Genomic DNA, 24,749 nt, shown 5'->3' on the forward strand with positions numbered 1-24,749 from the left:
AAACCCAACTTATAATCATTTCATTTGCTCTTCTAATTCTAGCCACAAGACAAGACCAGGAAGCGAAAAATAACCAGCTACTAGTATCAATAATTAATAACAAACGAAAACCAAAAACACGAACTGAGACAGAATAAGAAAAATGATAGACAGAAAATTAACATTTTGTTTCTTAATCAGCACGATTGTATATTGTCAGAACCTAGAAATTTCAAATTTAAACGACCAACCAATCTTGACACTTATTACAGGAAAGTGCATAATACAAACAGATACTATAAATATAATACATCCAATCAATATAACAGATTTGGTAAGTACCATAAATCTCTTGTCTAATCTAATTTATTCAAAGTCTGATAATTACTTAAGCCAAATAGCAAAACACAAAATTAAAGAACTTCATTCAAATTTCTTAGAAATTATGCCTAGGAATCGCAGAGTTAGAAGTCTCGAGTCGATCGGAACAATATGGAAGTGGATAGGTGGAAGTCCAGACGCAACGGACCTAAGAATTATCAACCAAACCATGAACGAGCTGATAAGCAGTAACAACCAACAGTATAAAGTGAATGAGCAACTCGGAAACCGCCTCAAAGCAGTTACAAAAGCCATTAAAAAGGTGACGGAGAACAAAGCAGCAAACAAACTCATATTAAATGAGATAGACACCATCGTCACAATAATGAAAATAGACATCATCAATAAACTTTTAGAAGACATTTCAGACGCCGTCATACTATCCAAAATCTCGTTAACCAGCAACAAAATTCTTTCATGGAATGAAATATCAATTGTTAAATCTATCCTTGATGATCAAGGCATAAGAACAGAGCTTCCAGATGAGGCGCTCAGTTTGGTAAAACCAATAATAGCCGTCAACGATGAAACACTATTGTACATCGTACGAATCCCACAAGTTAGTCAAGAAGAAGCATCAATAGTACGTATAATTCCATTACCCACGAAACAACAGACAACAGATAATTACTCAGTACCCAAATTATCTGATAAAAACGAGAAAAACCTTATACTTGACGACAAAACCAGATGAATACATCCAACAAAAAACATTCATTAACCAGTTCTCCGACAGTTGTATACAACCCCTAATAGAAGGACGACGCGGTAAATGCATAACGAAAGAATCACCTCAAACTAAGACACAATTTTTAACAGACGATCTGCTACTCATAAGCAATGCTAAAAATTATCTGTTGCAGTCAAACTGCGGTCCAGATGATCGGAACATAACCGGAAATATTTTGATATCTTTTACAAATTGCTCCATTAATTATAAAAATCAAACTTTCTCATCGTTTTCAAAAGCAATAACGTCGGAAATTCTACAAGGAGCAATGCACAACCTTTTGATAGATCAACAATCGGAGGAAAACGTCCTGGAATTGATAAACAACATGACAATAACCAACAGGAAGAAATTGGAACACGTCTACCTGATGCAATTCAAAAGTCAATTATGGAATTGGAGTCTGCTCGGTGGAATCTCCATCTCAATGATATTCACCATTACGATTTCTGTTTATGCTTTCCTCTATCACCGAAAACTATTATACAAAATTATTATTAAACTCGTGAAGAAAAGACGAACCAAAAGCTCATCACAGGCAAATCAACAAAATCAGGACGCATGAGGTCGTCGGTGTTGAACAGTCGTTCGCACCGCACGCGTATAGCTCTTGGCTCCTGGAATTTTTTTTTCTGGCTACCTAGAGTTTCATTGATTCAAGGCTTCAGTCTTTTTCAAGGCTACCTGAATCACTAACTAAGTGACTAAGTGATACAAAGAGTGATATTAGAGTGACTAAGTGATACAAAGAGTGATATTAGAGTGACTAAGAAATTAATCAGCCTTTTTTAAGGCTAGCTAGGAGTCTAATCGAAGACTAATTTAGCCTAGTTAATTTAATTTAAAATTTCATTAATTTCAAAAATGCCTGCGTCCAACCGGAAAGGCAACAAGCCTAAGGCTAAAAATAATTCAATACGGAATAAATCACAATCCGTTATTCAACATTTTTCTAATAACATTCACGATCTTATAGAATCTGAATGTAAAAATAAAAGACAACGGACGGATTTCCCTTCCGTTGATCCTATGCCGTCTAACAATATTTACGAGATTCTTCCTGAATCCGATTGTAGCGACATAGAAGAAAATTCTTCAAAAATTCCCAAAATGGACGCTTGTCGTTCTGGGAAGAAACATCAATCTATGCCACCAGTGACGGTGATGATTTCCGACTTCAAAGCATTCCGTACTGAGCTTTCTACTTTTCTCCCGGAAGTAAAAGTCTCATTTCAAATCGGACGAAGAGGAGAATGTCGAGTCTTGGTGGATGGATTGGAAGATTACGAACGTCTTATTCGATATTTGTCCGAAAAACTTCATAAATTTTATTCATATGATATAAAATCAGACAGACCCTTCAAGGCTGTCTTGAAAGGATTATCAAATGATCAAAGTATTGATGAAATTAAAAATGAACTAAAAGAATTGCTTGGTTTTGCCCCTTCCCAAGTAATACTTATGAAAAAAAGAGCGAATGGTACTTCTAAACCACGCTCTGGAATTTCCCATGAACTTTACCTAATACACTTCAATCGAAGTGATGTAAACAATTTGAAAACTTTAGAAAAAGTACGTTCCATTTCCCACATTAAAATTCATTGGGAACATTATAAACGGCATAATCGTATTGCAAACTTAACGCAATGTCGTCGTTGCCAAGGCTTCGGTCATGGAACCAATAATTGTCATATGGATATACGGTGTTTGAATTGTGGTAAATCGCATTCGAAAGACGCTTGTCCAATGAATGAAACCACTGATAAATTTTCATGTTCAAATTGCAATGGAAATCATAAATCCAATTATTTGAAATGTCCTGTCAGGGAAAAAATTTTAAACGCTCGTTCGCTTAGACAACAAGTCAAATCAACGACCTTAAATTTACAGAACATACCTGAAAATTCTTCTAAGGCACCTGCCAATTCGTCTTCTAACGAAAACAATTTATTGACAGGTAGATCGACCTCGTCATCATCTTCTTCTAATGTCAGTTATGCTGGTATATTAGGTAGAAATCTATCTCCTATTTCTTCTAATGTAAATAATCAAAACACAGGACCGCCTTGCAGTTCTTCTTCTAACGAAAACAATTTATTAATAGGTAGACCGGCCAAATCATCTTCTTCTAATGGCAGTCTACCTACAAATATTCCTTCAATGCCATTCGCTTCTTTAAATGAAGTCGATTTAGGCGATATAACTGAAAATAAAATGATCTACCTACAAGATCAACTTTTTCAAATGATCATCCAAATGAATTCGACTTCATCACTTTTTGAAGCATTTCAAATCGGATGGAAATTTGCAAATAATATTATAATGAATTTAAAATTTAACAGTGATGTTAAATAATTATTTGAATATTTTAAATTGGAATGCTCGATCTTTGAAATCGAGTGAAGATGAATTTTATAATTTTCTCAAAGATCACAAAATTCATATTGCCATTGTGACAGAAACTTTTCTTAAACCAAATGTAAAATTGAAAAGTAATCCACATTATGTGGTTCATCGATTTGACAGGTTTACTGGAATTGGTGGTGGAGTTGCCATTTTTGTCCAACGGCAAATTAAACATCGAATTTTACCTTCTTTCAATACTAAAGTTATTGAAAGCTTGGGAATCGAAGTTGAAACCATTCATGGAATTTATTTCATCGCTGGAGCATATTTGCCATTCCAATGCACCGGCGAACAATTAAATTTCTTTAAAGGCGATTTGCAAAAACTTACAAGATATCGATCGAAATTTTTCGTAATAGGGGACTTAAATGCTAAGCATGTCCAGTGGAATTGTAGGCAAAATAACAGTAATGGTAAAATACTTCATAATCAACTCTCAGCTGGTTACTTTACAGTTCTTCATCCCAGTAATCCTACTTGTTTCTCTTCCGTGAAAAACCCGTCTACAATTGATCTGGTTCTAACAGATCAAAGTCACATTTGTAGTGAACCGATTACTCATGCTGATTTTGACTCAGATCATCTTCCTGTAACATTCAGACTTTCCAACGAAGCTATAATTAATCCAATTAGTTCTATTTTCAACTATCATAGAGCAAATTGGTTGGATTACAGATCTCACATTGAAAATCATGTGGATCATGAAACTATTTTAGAAAATTCTGCGGATATCGACACAGCAATTGATAATTTGAATCATTATATTATCGAAGCTAGAAATCTTTCAGTTCCCAAAGCTCAAACTAAATTAAATTCTCCTATCATCGATGACAATCTTCAACTGCTCATTCGGTTGAAGAATGTTCGTCGACGACAATATCAACGTTCTCGTGATCCTGCTATGAAAAACATAGTTAAGGATTTACAAAAAGAAATTAAACATAGATTTACTCTTTTGCGAAATGAAAATTTCGCTAAAGAAGTTGAACAAATTAAACCATATTCTAAACCTTTCTGGAAACTTTCTAAGGTTCTTAAGAAACCTCAGAAACCTATTCCTGCTCTCAAGGAAGGAAATCAAATACTTCTTACAAATGGCGAAAAAGCTCAAAAACTTGCTCAGCAGTTCGAGAGTGTCCACAATTTTAATTTGAACGTTGTGAGTCCTATTGAAAATGAAGTCTCACTGAAATATGATCATATTTCAACTCAAGTGTTATCACACGATGACATTATTGAGACGAATTTTGATGAAATTAAATCAATTATTAGAAAACTTAAAAACATGAAGGCTCCTGGTAATGATGGAATTTTTAATATTCTTATTAAAAATCTTCCCGATGTTGCCTTGAGACTCCTGGTTAAAATTTTCAACAAGTGTTTTTCATTAGCTTACTTCCCAAAAAGATGGAAAAACGCTAAAGTAATTCCTATCCTAAAACCTGATAAAAACCCAGCAGAAACATCAAGTTATCGCCCAATTAGCTTACTTTCTTCTATCAGTAAACTTTTTGAAAAAATTATCTTGTTAAGAATGATGACTCATATAAATGAGAATTCAATTTTTTTACCAGAGCAGTTTGGATTTCGTCATGAACATTCAACTACTCATCAACTTGTCAGAGTAACGAACATGATAAAATCAAATAAATCTTCTGGGTTATCCACTGGAGTTGCTCTTCTAGACATAGAAAAAGCATTCGACAGTGTTTGGCACAAAGGTTTAATAGCAAAAATGTCTGATTTCCAGTTTCCTATTTATTTGATCAAAATGATTCAAAATTATTTAACTGATCGTACTCTTCAGGTTAGCTATCAGAATTGTAAATCTGAATTGCTACCCGTACGAGCCGGTGTTCCGCAGGGTTCGAGTGTAGCTCCAATCTTGTATAATATTTTCACTTCTGATCTTCCAAATCTACCCGTTGGTTGTCAGAAATCGCTATTCTGTGACGACACAAGTCTGTTAGCCACAGGTAGAAATCTAAGAGTGATCTGCAGTCGCCTACAAAGAAGTTTAAATATTTTCAGTGATTATCTGTCAAAATGGAAAATTAAACCAAATGCAGCAAAAACGCAATTAATTATCTTTCCTCACAAGCCAAGAGCTTCTTTTCTTAAACCAAACAATAATCACATTCTCAAATTGAATGGCTTGGAATTGACATGGTCTGATCAAGCTAAATACTTAGGTTTAACGTATGACAAAAAACTCACTTTCAAGGATCACATTGAAGGAATCCAGGCAAAGTGTAATAAATATATTAAATGTTTATATCCTCTTATAAACAGAAATTCTAAGCTCTGTCTAAAAAACAAATTGTTAATTTATAAACAAATTTTCAGACCAGCCATGCTTTATGCGGTACCAATTTGGTCAAGCTGTTGTTCCACCAGGAAGAAAACGCTTCAAAGGATTCAGAATAAAATTCTGAAAATGATTCTGAAGCGTCCTCCCTGGTTTAGTACAAATGAGTTACACAGACTCACAAATATAGAACCATTAGATGTAATGTCACATAATATTATAAGCAAATTCCGACAAAAATCGATGCAATCTTCAATTGAATCGATTCGCTCTCTGTATTAGTTAGTAAGTTAGTATATAAGTTCCTTTTCCCCATTACACAATACAAGTAGGTTTAGAATTTTCCCTACACAAAAATCTCAGAATTGCGGAAGCAAATGATGTCTTCATGGTAATAACCAAATCATATATATATATATAACAGGGCTGAAAAGTCACCACTTGTGGCTGAACACCCAATTTAAATCTTAATAATTTAATTTTAACTCATATTCCAATAAATAGTTATTTAAAAAAAAAAAAAAATAAAAAAAAAAAAAAAAAAAAAAGGACGCATGAGGACATGCTTTTTCACCCCCCGGAGGAGTTACAATGATCCCGTCCATAATAACTGCTGACCCAACAGAACTTCATTAGTAACAACACCAGAAACACACGGGTGCCTACAGCAAGAAACGCTGACTAGACAGATCGACCATAGCAACGACGAGCGACGATCCCTGGAAGAAGAACGGAAGTCCACCGCCACATCAGCAGGATATCGATGAGACGCGTGCATCAGCAGAATAGGTTAGCGCAGGTAAAGCCATGATCGGGCTTAGGAGAGGCAGTTAATTGATTTCAGTTGAGCGGTACAGTTCGTGTACGGGTAGAAGTAAGACGTTTGTAATTAGTTAAGAGTTAATGTGAATAAAAATATATTTTTTTTTGAAACCCACGAGCCACGACTCGGTAATATATATATATATATATATATATATATATATATATATATATATATATATATATATATATATATATATATATATATATATATATATATATATATATATATATATATATATATATATATAAGGGTGATTTTTTAAGAGCTTGAGAACTTTTTTAAACAATAAAACGCATAAAATTTGCAAAATCTCATCGGTTCTTTATTTTAAACGTTAGATTGGTACATGACATTTACTTTTTGAAGATAATTTCATTTAAATGTTGACCGCGGCTGCGTCTTAGGTGGTCCATTCGGAAAGTCCAATTTTGGGCAACTTTTTCGAGCATTTCGGCCGGAATAGCCCGAATTTCTTCGGAAATGTTGTCTTCCAAAGCTGGAATAGTTACTGGCTTATTTCTGTAGACTTTAGACTTGACGTAGCCCCACAAAAAATAGTCTAAAGGCGTCAAATCGCATGATCTTGGTGGCCAACTTACCGGTCCATTTCTTGAGATGAATTGTTCTCCGAAGTTTTCCCTCAAAATGGCCATAGAATCGCGAGCTGTGTGGCATGTAGCGCCATCTTGTTGAAACCACATGTCAACCAAGTTCAGTTCTTCCATTTTTGGCAACAAAAAGTTTGTTAGCATCGAACGATAGCGATCGCCATTCACTGTAACGTTGCGTCCAACAGCATCTTTGAAAAAATACGGTCCAATGATTCCACCAGCGTACAAACCACACCAAACAGTGCATTTTTCGGGATGCATGGGCAGTTCTTGAACGGCTTCTGGTTGCTCTTCACTCCAAATGCGGCAATTTTGCTTATTTACGTAGCCATTCAACCAGAAATGAGCCTCATCGCTGAACAAAATTTGTCGATAAAAAAGCGGATTTTCCGAATGGACCACCTAAGACGCAGCCGCGGTCAACATTTAAATGAAATTATCTTCAAAAAGTAAATGTCATGTACCAATCTAACGTTTGAAATAAAGAACCGATGAGATTTTGCAAATTTTATGCGTTTTATTGTTTAAAAAAGTTCTCAAGCTCTTAAAAAATCACCCTTTATATATATATATATATATATATATATATATATATATATATATATATATATATATATATATATATATATATATATATATATATATATATATATATATATATATATATATATATATATATATATAAGGGTGCCAATATTTTGGGATCACCTCTAATTTCATAAAGCGTTATTGTTCAGCAGTTTAAGCATCTCGAAAAAAGTCCTCATGCAAAATTTGAGCTAAATCGGACATTGGTAAGGGGTGCTGTCCAGCGGTTAAATTTTGAAAATTTTCGATCTTTAAAAAGCACCATAGAGTACATGAAATTTCCGAAATCGAATTTTTTTTTGATGCCAAAAATCTTAAAATTGCATGAAACGTCGAGATTTATTGTTATCTCAAAATAATTTTTTTTTGAAAAAATCAACTTTCTGGGACTTGGACAAATTTCGATATTTTTACCAACTCCCAGAAAGTCGATATTTAAAAAAAAAATTTTTCGCACTAAATCTACTAAACTAAACTAAACTTAAATTTTTTAATAAACGTATGAAATATATTTTCATGAGACTGTTATGAAAGAAGAGAAAGAAGTGTTTTTACATTAGAACCACTGTATTCAGTCTTCTGCAGTTGTCTCAATTTTGTGTTAAATAGTTAAACTCAGAAGTGGCGGAAGCCCGACGGAAATTGTAATTCCTTGTTCTGTCTGTTTTACCACGGTAACAATTTGTGGGTATAATCCAAGCAAAAATATATCGACTCTTGCCAAGATATATTGACAGTTATTGGAAAAAATAATTATCTAGTACATTTTCTTCAGACCCAGGTGTCGCAAAATTTTGGAAACTCTAACCAAGCAACGTAGCGCTATTTCAGTGCGGTAGCATTTGGAAAAAAAATAATCGTTCGAGGTTATCGTTTTCGTCGAAGTTCTGCCAATTGCTATAGTAAAATGCTATAAAATTTATTAACCGTCGGAGAAATTTAGTAAATTGAAATAAGCAATTCTGCAGTAAACCAATCAACCAAGAATAGCTCGAATTTGAATATGAGTAATTCTCGATATTAACAGTGGTAAAGTTATGATCGATTTGCTCTGCTTCAGATGTGACTTTCTATACGTCATCAAAATGGCAAACCATTGTTTTTGTGTGAATGGAAAGACCAATTCTATTCAAGTCTAACTTTTTAAAAAAGAGAATCTAGCTTTTTCATGCACCTTTTTTAAATTGTTGTATGTTCATGCACCTTTTTCAAATTGTTGGAATATGTTAACTGCACGAAATGATGAGTAAGGTTGATGTCAGAGTGAGCGCGGAACGCGATGCGGAGCGAAGCGATTCAATTCAATGTACTGTTTTCGCATCACATTCACTCTGACAGGTTTGCTTCGATCAAATGTAACTAGAACGTAGATGCGTAGTTACATGAAATCAGTGGTGCACTCTAAAAATACATATATGCACTGATAAAAAAGTCGAATGCTCCTACAGGCATTAAATAAATAATCTGAAAATCAAAATTTAAACATAAAAAATACTATCACACAAACTTGTTATAAAATCCAATATTTGATGCTAGTTTGGTTATTGACATTCTGAAATTAAAAGTAGCTTTGTAAAATTCAAAAAACTTTTCTGGCAAAACTTATTACCAAAACCTTTAATCCACCTAGTGATGCCAACCTGCAAACCTGTTTTAATCCACCCAGTGATGCCTACTTTAACACTCGAAAAAGTTGTATAGTCCTACGACAACAGTTCAAACAACCCCTTCAGAAATGCTGTCCGTGTTCCTTTTTGTTAGACTAATATTCCCCGACGAATCCATAGCTTCTTCCAAGCTTATTGCTTTTCTCCTAGTATCTTGAATCGGGAGAGACTATGTCATCGATAAAAGTAAATTAGTCGTAAACCGTTTCACCGAATCGACCAGTTTGCCTCAAACCAACTCCCGAATTATAAAAAAAAAATCGTGCTCACCACCATACAAGGAGGAGGAAAATAATGGTTACGAATTTCCGGAAAAAAATAGAATTTTAAGCAAGATATCATATGTTCGCCGAAGAGGTCATTTCACCAAAAAGGTGATTTCGTCGAAAAAGTAGTACCGCCTCTGGATTCGAAGGTATTTATAATAATAGGGATTATTGAGCTCCTTGAGTTTTCAAACGAATCCAAGTACGTCGAAATTAGTTGGAGAAAATGCGCTTTGTCGGTTATGTCGTTCGTACGATTATTCGTCCGGGACGCCATGAACTAAAAGAACGCGATATTTGACCAAATCATCCCAGGTTTGATAAAATCGATCTTATCGATTATCGATTAAAGAATATTGAACGGATAGAAAAAAAAGTGCGTTCTGTCTTTACGTCACTTTAAACACATTTCCGGAACTGTTCTTCGAACTTGTTCAAAGACCCAATAGTAGCTGTCACACGAGCCCAAGACAACCAAAACGGGTTCAGTTTCCAGTAAAACTGAAAGGATAGAAAGAACATAGAAAGCTGCACACACACATACACATATCGACATTTTCTTGTTCCGTCAAACTGAGTCGCATTGTGTGTATCACTAGAGGTTTCGTGGGATCCTTGCAAGAGTCGTTTTTTTTGTCTCCTATTTTGTATTATTTCTATAGGAAAACGCAAAAAAAATTTCAATCTACCATTTCAATTCATTTGCAATTTGAATATGGATCTTTGGATTCTCACAAGCTCCAAGCAGGCAGAGAGTTACAGATTTTCCTTTTGTTTATAGCCGTTGAAAAAATCTTTAGTGCTTGGTCCAAAAATTTTGAAGGGGAAAACCGTTTAAATATTTGGTCTATGCTCTGCAAGATCCAAATCCGATTTCTGACTTCATTGCTTTTTTAATCATTGTCATACCCATCTGTTTTGAATAAAAGAAATTGATATTCAATTTCTTCATCTGATGATTGTGTGCCAGGATTTTACACAATGATAAGTTTACCCCTCTTAACAACTGCATATAAAAAATGCAAAACATGGTAAACGAAATAAATTAAATATTTCAATTTCAAAGATTTTTTTTGTCAATTTTGTGATCAGTTAATCGCCATCAACCTGATTTTAATGCAAACATTCAGCATTTGCATTTATGATTTGACGATAAAAAACACGCATACCAAAAATAAAATTGGCAACAAAAACACTCTTGCTGCATAAATTTGGCCTGCCAACCGGACGATGCTACCCCGTCGGCTTCGGAACGGGGAGCCGATAATAATCTGCTAAGAAAATATTTATTCTGAAATCATGCACATTCGGTCGCTATCGTTGACAAATTGGGTAACAAGATAGTGGAACAATGGGTGCGCAACAAAGCAAACCTAACAATCAGCGATCATGGGATCCAGTTAACCGAAAATAAAAATTTTGAAATCATGCCAGAATGAGAGCATGGGCTGTCATGTTAGAGTCATTCAGATTGACATATATATGGCTGAATGCAAATATCGGATAAGTGAAACTCATTTTAGGAAACTCGTTTAAATATTTTTGAATGTAAAACCCGGAAAACTTCACTGGTTCTTCCAAAACAATTGTTTTTATCCGGTTTTTGCTCTCAATATTTTTGTCCGGATTCTGCATTCAAAAATACTTGAACGGATTTTCCAAACTAGGTGAGCTGATGAATAGAAGAATTGAGACTCATGAGTGAGTTTTGGCCACCCTTGGCTAACAGATCTCTTTATTTTATCCTAGTACAAAATCAAGAACCGTGTGATGAAACTGATTGTATGATTATGAGTTTAATTACTAATACCGTTCATTTACCCATTTACATTTAGCGAAAATGAAGATTTCCATTAAATTTCCAGTATTGACAGAAAGCCGGAGATTCCGGGCATCATTCGGAACAGAGAGTATAGCAATGCACGTGGAAACGGTTCAGTAATGAATAGAAGAGAAAATAAACAAAGAATAACGGTCATTTTCGGTTAAGGAGCAAGACTCTTTACAAGCGTATGAGTAAAGTCAACAAAGTGTGCGTAAAAACAAATTCCGGCGGTTCTTTTCCTGATTTTAATCAATAAATCTTTCATATGGTTGAGAAATGAACCAATCAATTAATTCTGCTTAAAATTGCAATTCAAGAAAAGCGAATATCTTAGTCTAAAACTCTTCCGTTTTCCTTAAAACTGTTCGAGAAAAATTATTTCAGTTTTAGCTTACTTCCACTAACGCATTTGATTATCAACAAACACATTCCTATACGAATTTCCTCTTGCAGAAATTATTGCGGTATAAAGATTTACGTACCTTCTATAAGGAAACCTGCAAAATAGGAACCTTTAATTTAACACGCGAAAGGCAATGGATATAAAATGAAAACTATTTATTTTTCCGGAAAACTGCTTTTATAACAGAAAATATTTAGTTCTGTTTATTTTGTGTAGCGCAATCTAATACAAAGACATTAAAGCAGTGTTGCTAACTTTTTCAATAGGGAATCAAAATCTACATTTATAAAATGTAAGCAATTTTCTATCAAGCGTTGGTGAAAAATTAATCAAAACTGATATAGGCTTAACATTCATTTGAGAATAAATTATTGTTAGAAAAGATTGTTTGAAACTTAATCGTGCAAGCCACTTTGATAAACTGGTTGCACTGCATATATGAATACATAGATTCATGACATACGATTCATGACGATTATATTTTTAATTTATGTTTAGTTTTGAAAATATAATCTGGCATCCCTGTATTACAATCTGTCATGTCAAATGTTTATTATATTCTGTGTTCAATAGAATCTAATTTTTTTTCAGATTTCACTGGCGTTTCATCTTTTTCTGATAGTTATCGGTAAATGAATTCAAATCTTGGTGATGTCTGAGTGCATTCGTGTCTTTTCACAGATCAACAGATAAATTCAACATTCAAACGTTTACGTGTACCACGCTGAGGTGCAAAAATAAAGCTAGTTTTACATGTTTGATATGACATGTGTGTTGTTCTATGAATAACAATAAACATAATTTTTAAAAATGTTCGATTTTATTTTAAATTTAATGGTGCTATGTAGAAAATGCCCAATGGAAATCAAAATATACAATGAACTGCCAATATTCCGATGTACCAGTGCAACTGACTGGTGCAACTGATTGAAAATAGTGTAGGGGAAAGTCTTATAAAGCGCCCCTGCTAGCCAAAATACCCCCTTTCCTTTCTTAAGCATTGAAGACTTTTCTGAACCAAAGTTTTATCACTAACACTATCTTTTCGTAGGATCTGCTATGCAAGTTTGGTGGTTGTCGTTTGCATGAAAGTATGAAAAAACTAAAAATTTCATTTGGCAGCTTTTCGATGTAAAGTTTTGCTTCGATTAAATAGATGTTTTATCTGCCATTTCTTTGACATACTGATTATCTCAAAACAGTAACTCTATGTACATTTCAAGAAGCATAATGCATCATAGTTGTGGGATAAAATGTCTTTTGTTGTGTGTCATGCCACTGATTTGTTGTGAGACATATTTTACGGCTGCTGGGGCATTATGTCTGAGGCGAGCGAAAAAAACTAGGAATGCGGCCGCTTTGGAAAATGTGTTTATATCAATCAGTTCTCATCTTTTCAATTGGAGTCATTGAAAATTATGTTCCTCATCAGTATTGCAATGAAATACTTACATTCTCGAGGAAAATATATCAATACACTTGGAAAAATCTCAATGTTTGCTTAAGGGGGACATATTATAACACTTTACCCTAACTGCTTGCTAAGTTCATAACGATATCTGTAGAAAATGTCGTTTTACAGATGCTGTAATTAGATCATAACCAAAGGTGACATTATTTACTCAAGTCCTGTCGATGTATTCGTACAAACGCTTGTTCAATAACTTTTCGATTCGAAATGCATATTCAATGGAACATCTGGAAAAGTATCATCAGGTAATATATGCAAATCTATGAGAAAATGCGCACTCAATTTTCTCGGAAATTTATCAACCGATTTTGAAAATCCAAAATGCAAATAAAATGTCTTGAAATTCTTTAAAAAGTCCCTGAAAAATTGATCCAAATCCGCTTTCCACTTCCGGTATTACATTGCGTTAGGTGGAATATTTTTCAATTTAATGAATAACAAGACTAAACAAGGCTAAACGAGGTGCAAATTTTTGTAAAACTTTCTGATAAGTTCATCTAATTGGCAAAACTTGCTGGTTAGTGGATATAAATATCTACTTTGGGACTACTAGTTCTCAGTTTCCACTTCCTAAAGCACCAACAATAGTAAAGAAAAGCTATGTGTTTAGTAGTGAGAGTGCTATTTATTGAATAATATTGATCCGCGAAACTAAAAATGTTCAAATGTCCTTAAAATACTTAAAAATAAAATATTAAAATATTCATACAAATCCTACTTCCGGTTCCGAAATTATAAGGCGATGAGTATCAAAACTTTCAAACTGTTATACTATGTTATTATATGTCAGTAGGTACTTGTACCGAAGAAGAAAACTTCACCGCCTAGCACACAGCGTGCTTTGTTCAATTGTGTATAACGTGCAGGGTTGCCACATTTCAATCTAAAGACTGTCCCAGAAAGTATGGACGCAACCAAAAACCGCTGCCATTTCGCAATGGTTCAGAATCTGTCAATTTTTATGGCTGCGTCCTATTGTTTACACTCTTCTCTAACTACTTGTTTTCGTTTTCATTAGTTTGTTTCGGAATGCGTGGACTTTCAGCAGAACAACGTTGAAAAATTGTGCACAAATGGTGCACAGAACGCGGACTATCACTGAGAAAGATAGCAAAAATGGAAGGAGTAACGTAAAAAGGCGTGCGAAATGCAATCAGGAAGTTCGGTGAGGGTAACAAATTTGAGAATAAACCGAAAACGGGTCGAAAATAAGGTCCTGCTAACCCTCAGTTGGATAAACGTATACTAAAGGCGTTCGAGCAAAAGAAAAGGGGTTTCAGTTCGGGATGTGACCAAAAAAGTGGGCACTTCGAAGTCAAATGTCCTTCGTGCTAAAGAACATTTGAATTTTCGAACCTATTAGACGCAGAAACAACCAAAACGTAGTCCGAAACAAGAAGCATCGATCAGGCCGAGGGTTCGAAAGCTGTACAATACGATTCTTTCTGGAAATTTGAACTGCATTATCATGGACGACGAAACCTACGTGAAACTCGATTACAAATCCTTGCCAGGATCACAATATTATACGGTGCGAGAAGGGCAAGTGCTAAACCAGTCCAAGACATCGATTGAAGTCGAAAAATTTGGTAAGAAATCTATGGTCTGGCAAGTAATTTGTAGCGGCGGTAAGATTTCGAAACCCTTAATCACCACTGCTTCAATGAACAGCGAAATATACATCAAGGGATGTTTACAAAAACGACTTTTACCCATGATTCGAAGCCACAAGGATCCTGTTGTCTTCTGGCCAGATCTTGCTTCTTGCCACATCTCGAAATCAACGGTAGAATGGTATACTACCAAAAATGGCACTTTCGTCCCAAAAGACATGAATACACCAAATTAACCACAACTTCGACCAATTGAGGAATTTTGGCCATTAACGAAGGTACATCTTAGGAAACATGTCTCGGCAGCCGAAACCATTCAACAGTTCGAAAAAGATTGGAAAAAAGTGTCAAAACTTGTCACCAAGAAATCTGTACAGAATTTAATGATAAACGTTCGCCAGAAGGTGCGCCAGCTAGTTTACAATGGCTAAGTAGCAAATGTTGAGAATAATATTCTGTTGTTGTAGTCTAATACTATCAGTATATCGAATAAAATTTGACTATTTAACACTTGTGAATTATTTACAGCGAAATCAAAGTGCGTCCATACTTTCTGGGACAGTCTTTATATAAACTTGACATAACGCGTTCAAGCGTTGACATAACTGTTTACAATTTAAAAAGGTTCATACTCAAAGAAAGCTTTTGATTTCGTCGAAGCATGAAAAAATCCTTGACAGATTCTTCTAGTGATGTTTTTGAAAATATAAGTAATATGCGGAAGGCATCATTACACCACTAGGTGATTTAATTTTTTTTAAAGTAACCGCTAAATATATACATCAGAATGGACCAGAGTCATTTCGCCGAAAGGGTTATTTCGCCGATTTTTACAATTGTCTTAATATAATAGTTGGAATTGGTTTGAAATAAACACAAATGAATGATAATACGTTAACGCCCGATTTGTTGACCTACAATTGTACTTCTTCTATAAATATTGATTCTTGTACTCTTGAATAAAGATTGATTCTTGAAAATAAAAACAGAGTTCCCAAGGAAACTTGTTGACTATTAGCCACTAACCATCAACGCAATTGCATAGGTGTACCTACCAAGCAAATTTATGTGGTGTTTTCCGTTTACTAAGTGGAAAAATATCTAATGCGGCTTCGCCACATCGATTTGATTCGTGTGCTGTCCGATAATAACACAAAATGATAATAATATGATGTATTCGAAATTACCCTTTCGACGAAATGTCACTTTCGGCGAAATGACCCTTTCTGCGAAATGACCCTTTCGATGAAACGACTTTCGGCGAAATGATCCGCTCCCCATCAGAATTAAACCTCCGTGTGTTTCTCACACCAACAGCAAACCTTTGGCACGATGACAATATTTCACCTAACGGATTCCAACTATGTATCATTTTATAAAATAACTGAACAATATTCAAACCAGATCTTTTTTAGATGCAATTACAACTGGTTTGTAAGTTGTTCACTCAAAATATGTAGTTTGTGAAGTGCATATCATAGCACTATATAAGTGAATAATATTTTACCATAATCGGTCTTGTCCCCTACACAACCCCGGATTTTTTTTACACACACAGCCAATCAACCAGTTCGTACGGATATCGATATTCGGATGTATGGAAAAAGTATGACAGTTTTATTCGAATTCACGTCATCCAGTTATGTCTCTGACACTCTTCTTTTCATGTTTCAATATCTGAATAATTAAATTTTATCTACAATATTTTACGTAGAATATTTCAACGATCCAAGTGCACACAGTAGGAACAACAGCACTAGGCTAATTTAATCCGCTTAGCCCCAATTCATTTCATTAGCCTTTATTATCGTTAGTTAAACTAAATTGAGATGAACAAAGAGATAAACAGAAAAAGTGTCAAAAGCAAAAATCTGCAAATCTTAAATCGAACAATAGCGAGGAACATTCAGTAAAAACCATTCAAGCGAAGAGGTTGTGTTTCGATTGTACTGGCTCGTGAGTTAACGGCTGCTACCGAGACAATTCTAAGCTTCAGGTAGTTAAACTGCCCATAGCAAACGCAATATTCGGGGCGTTTCCCGACTGGAAAGCTAGCAACGAAGGCCATCCCGTTCATACGCACAGAGGTGTAGAGACACAGAGGTGCGAGAGCATAGAAGTGACGAGTCACAGAGGTGCCATCGCATAAAGGTGCGAAGACGAAGGGGTGCAAAGGCACAGAGGTGCTAAAGCAACCCAGTGCTGATCTACCAGGTACCAGAATTTGTACGCTGCGTAGGATCAAAAGAGACGGCATATATCGCGAGGTGCTACACTGCAAGCATCGCATTTGATCGCCACCAAGAGCAAAAGCACTGTACCTGGGGTCAGGTACAGCAAGTGCAGTGGTGTTCACAACGACGGCAGAGCAACTGAGATAGCAGTAAACGACAGAAGACTGCCAATTGGAAACAGCAAAAGACTGCCAATTGGAAATCGTTGGAAGAGCTTCACGTCGTTCTTCACGATAAAGGAACAGAGACATCAGCTACAAGGTAGATTTAATTTAATTTATTTTTTATTTCTTATATCTGAAATTTTACTAAACATAAGTTTTTATTTTGGTATTATTAATTTACAAAAAAAATTTAATGTAATGGATGATCTCATGGAAGATCATCCGAATCCGATTCCGGATACTAGTAAAAGTTTAAATACTCCGAGGGCTAAACATTATCCACAGGGTACCACTGGGCCATGGATAGTCTATCTTCGAAAAAAAGAAAAGATTTTAAACTTGATGCAAATTACAAAGGATTTGACATCACATTTCTCTGAAGTTAAAGAAATCTGTAAGGTTAATAGAGATAAAATTCGAGTTGTAGTTAACGACTTGAAACAGGCAAACGATATTGTAACCTGTAAATTATTTGCTATTGAATATCGAGTTTACATTCCATCGAAGGAGGTAGAAATTGACGGTGTTGTGACTGAAGCAAGTCTGACAGCAGATGATTTACTTAAAAATGGAGTTGGCCGTTTTAAAAACTCCATGCTTGAGGGAGTTAAGATACTCGAGTGCAAACAATTGTACTCAGCATCTATTGTCGATGGAAAAAAGTCTTATCGTCCCTCAGATTCGTTTCGCGTAACATTTGCCGGATCTGCATTGCCTAGCCATGTCTATATCGATAAAATTCGTCTTCCTGTTCGGCTTTTCGTACCGCATGTTATGAATTGCACGAACTGTAAAAAATTCGGACATACAGCTACTTACTGTAGTAATAAGTCCAAATGTATCAAATGTCAAGGGCCTCATAAGGATAATCTTTGCGATAAAGATGTTGAAAAATGTGTTTATTGTGGGGAAAGCCCTCATGATGATCTTTCAGTGTGCGCTGCATTTAAGCTGCGTAAAGACAAAATGAAGCTTTCTTTAAAAGCACGGTCTAAGCGCACATATGCAGAAATGCTCAAAACGGTCATACATGTCTCCCCTTTGGAAACCGAAAACGGTTTTTCAAATCTTGCGGAGCCAGAGGAATCTGACTCTGACGGAAATAGTGAAGATACCTCGTTTGTCACTCCTCAAGGGTCTGTTAAGAGGAGATTAACAAACCACAAAATACCAAAAAAGACACCTAAAATTATACCTTCAAAAAAAGATCCCCGTGTTAAAGCTAAAAAGCCAAATTTAAAACCAAAAACTGTGCCTCCTGGTTTGTCAAATTCACAAACCAATCCAGGAACTAGCTCAAGAAAAGACAATAATCCAGTGGGCTCCATTTCACATTCACCAACAGGATTACTGAAATTTTCGGAAATTGAAGAATGGATTTTCGCTGCATTCAATATTTCTGAACCTCTAAAGACCATCATAACAGCATTCCTTCCAATAGCTAGAACTTTTTTGAAACAGTTATCAGCTCAATGGCCAGCTCTTTCAGGTTTTGTATCATTTGATGGATAATTTATCATCCGCCGCAAATGATTCAATCACTGTCCTGCAGTGGAATTGTCGAAGCATCATGCCAAAACTTGATTCATTTAAAGTTTTGTTGCATAGTCAAAAATGTGATGTATTTGCTTTGTGCGAAACATGGCTTACATCAAACATAGCCTTAAATTTTAATGACTTTAACATTATACGTCTCGACAGAGACTCCCCGTATGGTGGAGTGCTTTTAGGAATTAAGAAATGTTATTCCTTTTATAGATTAAACATTCCTTCGACTTCTAGTATAGAAGTTGTTGCTTGTCAAATAAACATTAAAGGAAAGGACATTTGCATTGCTTCGGTATATTCGTATTCGGTGCTCCACGTTTGATTTTAGGAGATTTCAATTCGCACGGAATGATGTGGGGTTCCGTTTACAATGATAGCAGATCATCTCTAATATATAATATTTGCGACAATTTTAGCATGACGGTACTAAATATGGGTAGCATGACACGGATCCCAAGACCTCCTGCACGTCCAAGTGCATTAGATTTATCTCTTTGTTCGACTTCAATTCGACTAGATTGCACCTGGAAAGTATTTCCTGATTTACATGGTAGCGATCATTTACCAATCATCATCTCAATTAGCAGTAACAAAGGCATTGCTAATTCAGTTAATATTCCATATGATTTGACAAAAAATATTGACTGGATTAAATACCAAAGTAATATTTCAAGTGTCTTAACTTCAATGGAAGAGCTTCCCCCACTTGAAGAATATGACTTCCTCGTTTGTTCGATTCTGGAGGCCGCAGAACAAGCCCAAACCAAACGATTTCTTGGTCCATCGTCTAACAGAAGACCTCCAAATCCTTGGTGGGACAAAGAGTGCTCAGATGCTAAACACGCGAAACAAAATGCTTTCAAGACGTTTTTAAAACGAGGAGGAGGAACTCCTCAGAATTTTGAAAAATTCTTGGTTTTAGAAACCAAGTACAAGAACATACTTCGGGTTAAGAAATGCAGCTATTGGAGACATTTTGTGGAAGGTTTGTCAAGAGAAACCTCAATGAGCACTCTTTGGAATACGGCCAGACGAATGAGGAATCGTAACGTAGGAAATGAGAGTGAGGAGTACTCGAATCGATGGATATTTGATTTTGCGAGGAAAGTTTGTCCAGATTCCGTTCCTACGCATAGCATTGTTAGGGAGTCTTCTTCAAATGATGATTCCATTGATAGCCCCTTTTCAATGATGGAATTTTCCATAGCACTCATGTCTTGTAACAATAACGCTCCTGGATTGGACAGAATTAAATTCAACTTGGTGAAGAATCTGCCCGACCTCGCAAAAAGACGTTTGTTGGAATTGTTCAACAAGTTTCTTGAGCAAAATATTGTTCCACCTGACTGGAGACAAGTGAAAGTTATCGCCATTCAAAAGCCGGGGAAACCAGCTTCCAATCACAACTCATATAGACCCATTGCGATGTTGTCCTGCATCAGAAAATTGTTCGAAAAAATTATTCTACGACGTCTCGACACTTGGGTCGAGACGAACGGTTTGTTGTCAGATACTCAGTTTGGCTTCCGTAGAAATAAAGGGACGAATGATTGCCTTGCATTACTTTCGTCTGACATCCAAATTGCCTTCGCTCAAAAGCAACAAATGGCATCTGTATTTTTAGACATTAAAGGAGCATTTGATTCAGTTTCCATTGATGTTCTTTCAGACAAGCTCCACCAACATGGACTCCCAGCGGTTATAAATAATTATTTGCACAACCTTTTGTCAGAGAAACGCATGCATTTTTCACATGGCGATTTGGCAACAATCAGAATTAGCTACATGGGTCTCCCGCAAGGCTCATGCCTCAGTCCGCTCCTCTATAATTTTTACGTGAATGACATTGACAGCTGTCTAGTAACCCCATGTACACTAAGACAATTGGCAGATGATGGCGTGGTTTCAGTTACTGGATCCAAAGCTATTGATCTGCAAAAACCATTGCAAGATACCTTAGATAAATTGTCCGTTTGGGCTGTTCATCTTGGTATCGAATTCTCTGCGGAGAAAACAGAGCTGGTTGTCTTTTCAAAAAATCATGATCCCGCGCAACTTCAGCTTCATATGATGGGAAGAATAATCGAACAGGTTTTGACTTTCAAATACCTCGGGGTGTGGTTTGATTCCAAATGCACGTGGGGAGGACACATTAGGTATCTGATAACGAAATGCCAACAAAGAGTAAATTTTCTTCGAACAATAACAGGGTCTTGGTGGGGTGCTCATCCGCAAGATCTAATAAAATTGTATCAGACAACGATACTTTCAGTGATGGAATATGGATGCGTTTGTTTTCGTTCCGCTGCAAATTCTCATATTATCAAACTTGAGCGAATTCAGTACCGTTGTTTGCGAATTGCTTTAGGCTGCATGCATTCGACACATACAATGAGTCTTGAAGTTCTGGCGGGAGTTCTTCCATTAAAAGATCGATTTTGGGAGCTTTCATCACGCCTGCTAATAAGATGTGATGTGCTGAATCCCATGGTAATTAATAATTTCGAACGACTAGTCGAGCTTCGATCTCAAACAAAATTCATGACAGTATATTTTAACCATATGTCACAGGAAATCAACCCTTCAAGATATATTCCTATCCGTGTCAGCCTCCTAAATGTACCTGACTCAACTTTATTTTTCGACACATCCATGCAGCGCGAAGTGCGTGGAATCCCGGACCACCTACGCTCTATGGAAATCCCAAAAATATTTTCAAGTAAGTTCAGGCATATTAACTCTGAGAAAATGTTTTACACGGACGGATCGCGAATGGAAGAAGCGACAGGGTTTGGTATGTTCAACAATAATGTTTCGGCCTCATTCAAGCTTCAAGAGCCTGCATCTGTTTATATAGCAGAGTTAGCAGCAGTTCATTATAGCTTGAATGTAATCGTCACATTATCTCCAAACCATTATTTCCTCTTCACAGATAGTCTGAGTGCAATTGAAGCCATTCGCTCAAACGCTGCTGGCAAAAATGAACCGTTTTTCTTGGGTAAAATAAAACAGTGTCTGAACGACATATTGAATAATAATTATCTAATCACAATAGTTTGGGTTCCGGCTCATTGCTCCATTCCAGGCAATGAAAGAGCCGATATTTTAGCCAAACGTGGTGCTATTGAGGGTGAAATTTATGAGAGACCGATTGCTTTCAACGAATTCTATAGCGCGTCTCGCCAAAGAACACTTGCCAGCTGGCAAGCTTCTTGGGATAAAGATGATCTGGGTCGGTGGATGCACTCAATTATTCCTAAAATATCGACAAAGGCATGGTTCAGGGGACTGGATGTGAGTAGAGATTTCATTCGTGTGATGTCCAGACTCATGTCCAATCACTACACGTTAGATGCACATCTCCTTCGAATTGGACTTTCCGAGACTAATCATTGTGCTTGCGGCGAAGGTTACCGCGATATTGACCATGTTGTTTGGACATGCGTGGAGTTTCGTGATGTCAGATCTCAACTAATAAATTCCTTGCGTACCCAAGGTAGACTATCCAATGTCCCAGTTCGCGACATTCTTGCTTGTCGTGACCTTCCATACATGAAACTTCTTTATCATTTCATTAAATCCATTGGAGTTCCAATTTAAATTTTATTTTATGTTAAACTGTTTTCTCTTCCATGAGTTCAACCAATAGCCAACTATAGGATATTGAATATAAGTGGTGAACTGATACAAACAATCCTGAAATAGTTATAAGATCATGTACAAAATAAATGTATTTTATTTAATGTAATTAAAATAGCAACTCGCTTGATAAAAACAGTGTTTAGATTAACTAATGAGTACCAACATACTAATATGATATTCGAAATGTATTAGGTTTAAACTACTATGTATTGTGGATGCCACGGCGAAGAAAAACTTATGTATATTGCCTATGAAATAAACGTATTTATGAAAAAAAAAAAAAATAGCGAGGATAGACCTGTGACGCGGTGTGTGTTTGTATTCTGTCGAGTGTGTTTCCATAGAGAAAGGGCTATAAGTGAATACTGTGGCGGCCATGTAGAGCGAAGCAGTCTTGGTTCTTCTAGTCAATTGGGCTTTCTCTTAATGCGTTTTCATATGCTGGGCAGTTTAATTGGCAAAACAATTTCCCCGGTTAGAAGCGTGCTACGGGTTCGAGTCCCGTCTCTGTGGTCATTTTTTTAATCTATTTTTCCCGTTAGATACTGATCAAATTTAATACTTGCTCAAGACGGCTCTACGTCTTAACATGACTAAAGTAAATCGGTGAAACTGTATAACATGAATCGTGCGGTCATTGAATCTTTTTGCAACACATTTTTAGCTCTTATTCAACTGCGATCAGCTTCCTTTCGGAATGCGACAGAAAGCTTAACTAAAGATACGACTTATGAAATAAATTGGGATGATGTGGACTGTCATTCCCATTGTGTGGACTTGGATCACTGAAGCTTTCTACCTAATTAATAGGCCATTTTGAATCTTCTTCAGAATTATAAATCAGAGGTCAACTTAAGATTAAGTCTGAGAGAAAATTGCGATAAAACGATACAGCTCGTTTCATGCGATCATGGAAACTATCTGTTAACTAATTTGTGGGGTTAGATGCGAAACATAAAACTGTCTTGGTTCACCATCGTTGGTTCAAACACCCATCAGTGAAGCTGTTTTTTTTTCGTAAATTTATGGAATAAGAGGTTTTGTAGCAGAACAGAATACAGGTATTTGTGGTCATTCTGAATATCAGCAATTCATTTATTGAACTTATGAACATGTCAGTATAAATACTAATATTCGAACTCGTTCTTATTTCGAGTTATACATAGTCTTCGAATCAAAGACAGAAAAGGAGAAATTTGGGAAAAGCGGGCTTAATGGTGAATTTTTTGGCTATTCCTAATATCATAAATTGATCTTACGGTTAGTTTTGTATGAGAAAAAATCGCTTTGAAAATATTGCTTAAGATTTCTATTGCAATTAGGAATCCTTTTTCCTAATACTCTAAACCATCGACGCGGCAAAGTCTAGGCACTACATTCCTTTAATGGAAAGTCTTTCTGTTTCTACAGACTTCGTAGTCGATTCATAGCGTCGAGAATCATTGCATGGCTAGTACTACGATCCTACTGACACTAAGAATCCTTCCAGGCTGGGGCTCGAACATACTCGAAGATAACTGGTTTGTAGGACCAGCACCCGATGCATTGAACTTCCAATCCGGACTAAATGTGAATAAACAGATCCTGAATCTGAACAAGTGAGAAGAACTTCTTTTTGAATTAGGTAACCTAATAGGTTACAGAACTCGGTTGTAGTAAAGTTGTTAATTTGGTACTTTCGATCAACCTACTTCGAGCTATCGAAAAACCCAATATCATTTGGTTGGTTTCATGTGGTTTCTAGGGATTCAAAGTGGAATCAGAGGATTTTGAAGGAAGCGTATTTCGCATTCAACGTATATAGTGATTCAAAAAGAAACGATAACTGTTTATAGCATACAAAATTTCACTATTTATACATGTCAGTGGTAAAACATTTAATTTCGTGCAATAATGCTTAACTATGATCAAAAATATTCTTTTTGTTTCGATGCAGTCGAGATCGAACTTCTAAAAACAGATAAATTTTATTTACATGGAACAATTCAAGGAAACTATAAAAAAGTCTGATATTTTGAAGCGATCGTAATAAATCTCAAGTGCTAAGGCTGGGCCTTGAATAAACAACCCATAATCCCCATATATTA

The 24,749-nt window shown here is 35.8% G+C and overlaps 1 protein-coding gene across 1 annotated transcript in view; it reads right to left on the minus strand.

Moving 5' to 3' along the window:
• LOC131435955 (uncharacterized) overlaps nt 1-24,749 on the minus strand; it is a 335,189-nt gene that overhangs the window by 308,901 nt on the left and 1,539 nt on the right. The window lies entirely within an intron of this gene.

This window comes from Malaya genurostris, chromosome 3, assembly GCF_030247185.1.
Source record: "Malaya genurostris strain Urasoe2022 chromosome 3, Malgen_1.1, whole genome shotgun sequence".
In the NCBI taxonomy this organism is placed as follows: Eukaryota; Metazoa; Arthropoda; class Insecta; order Diptera; family Culicidae; genus Malaya; species Malaya genurostris.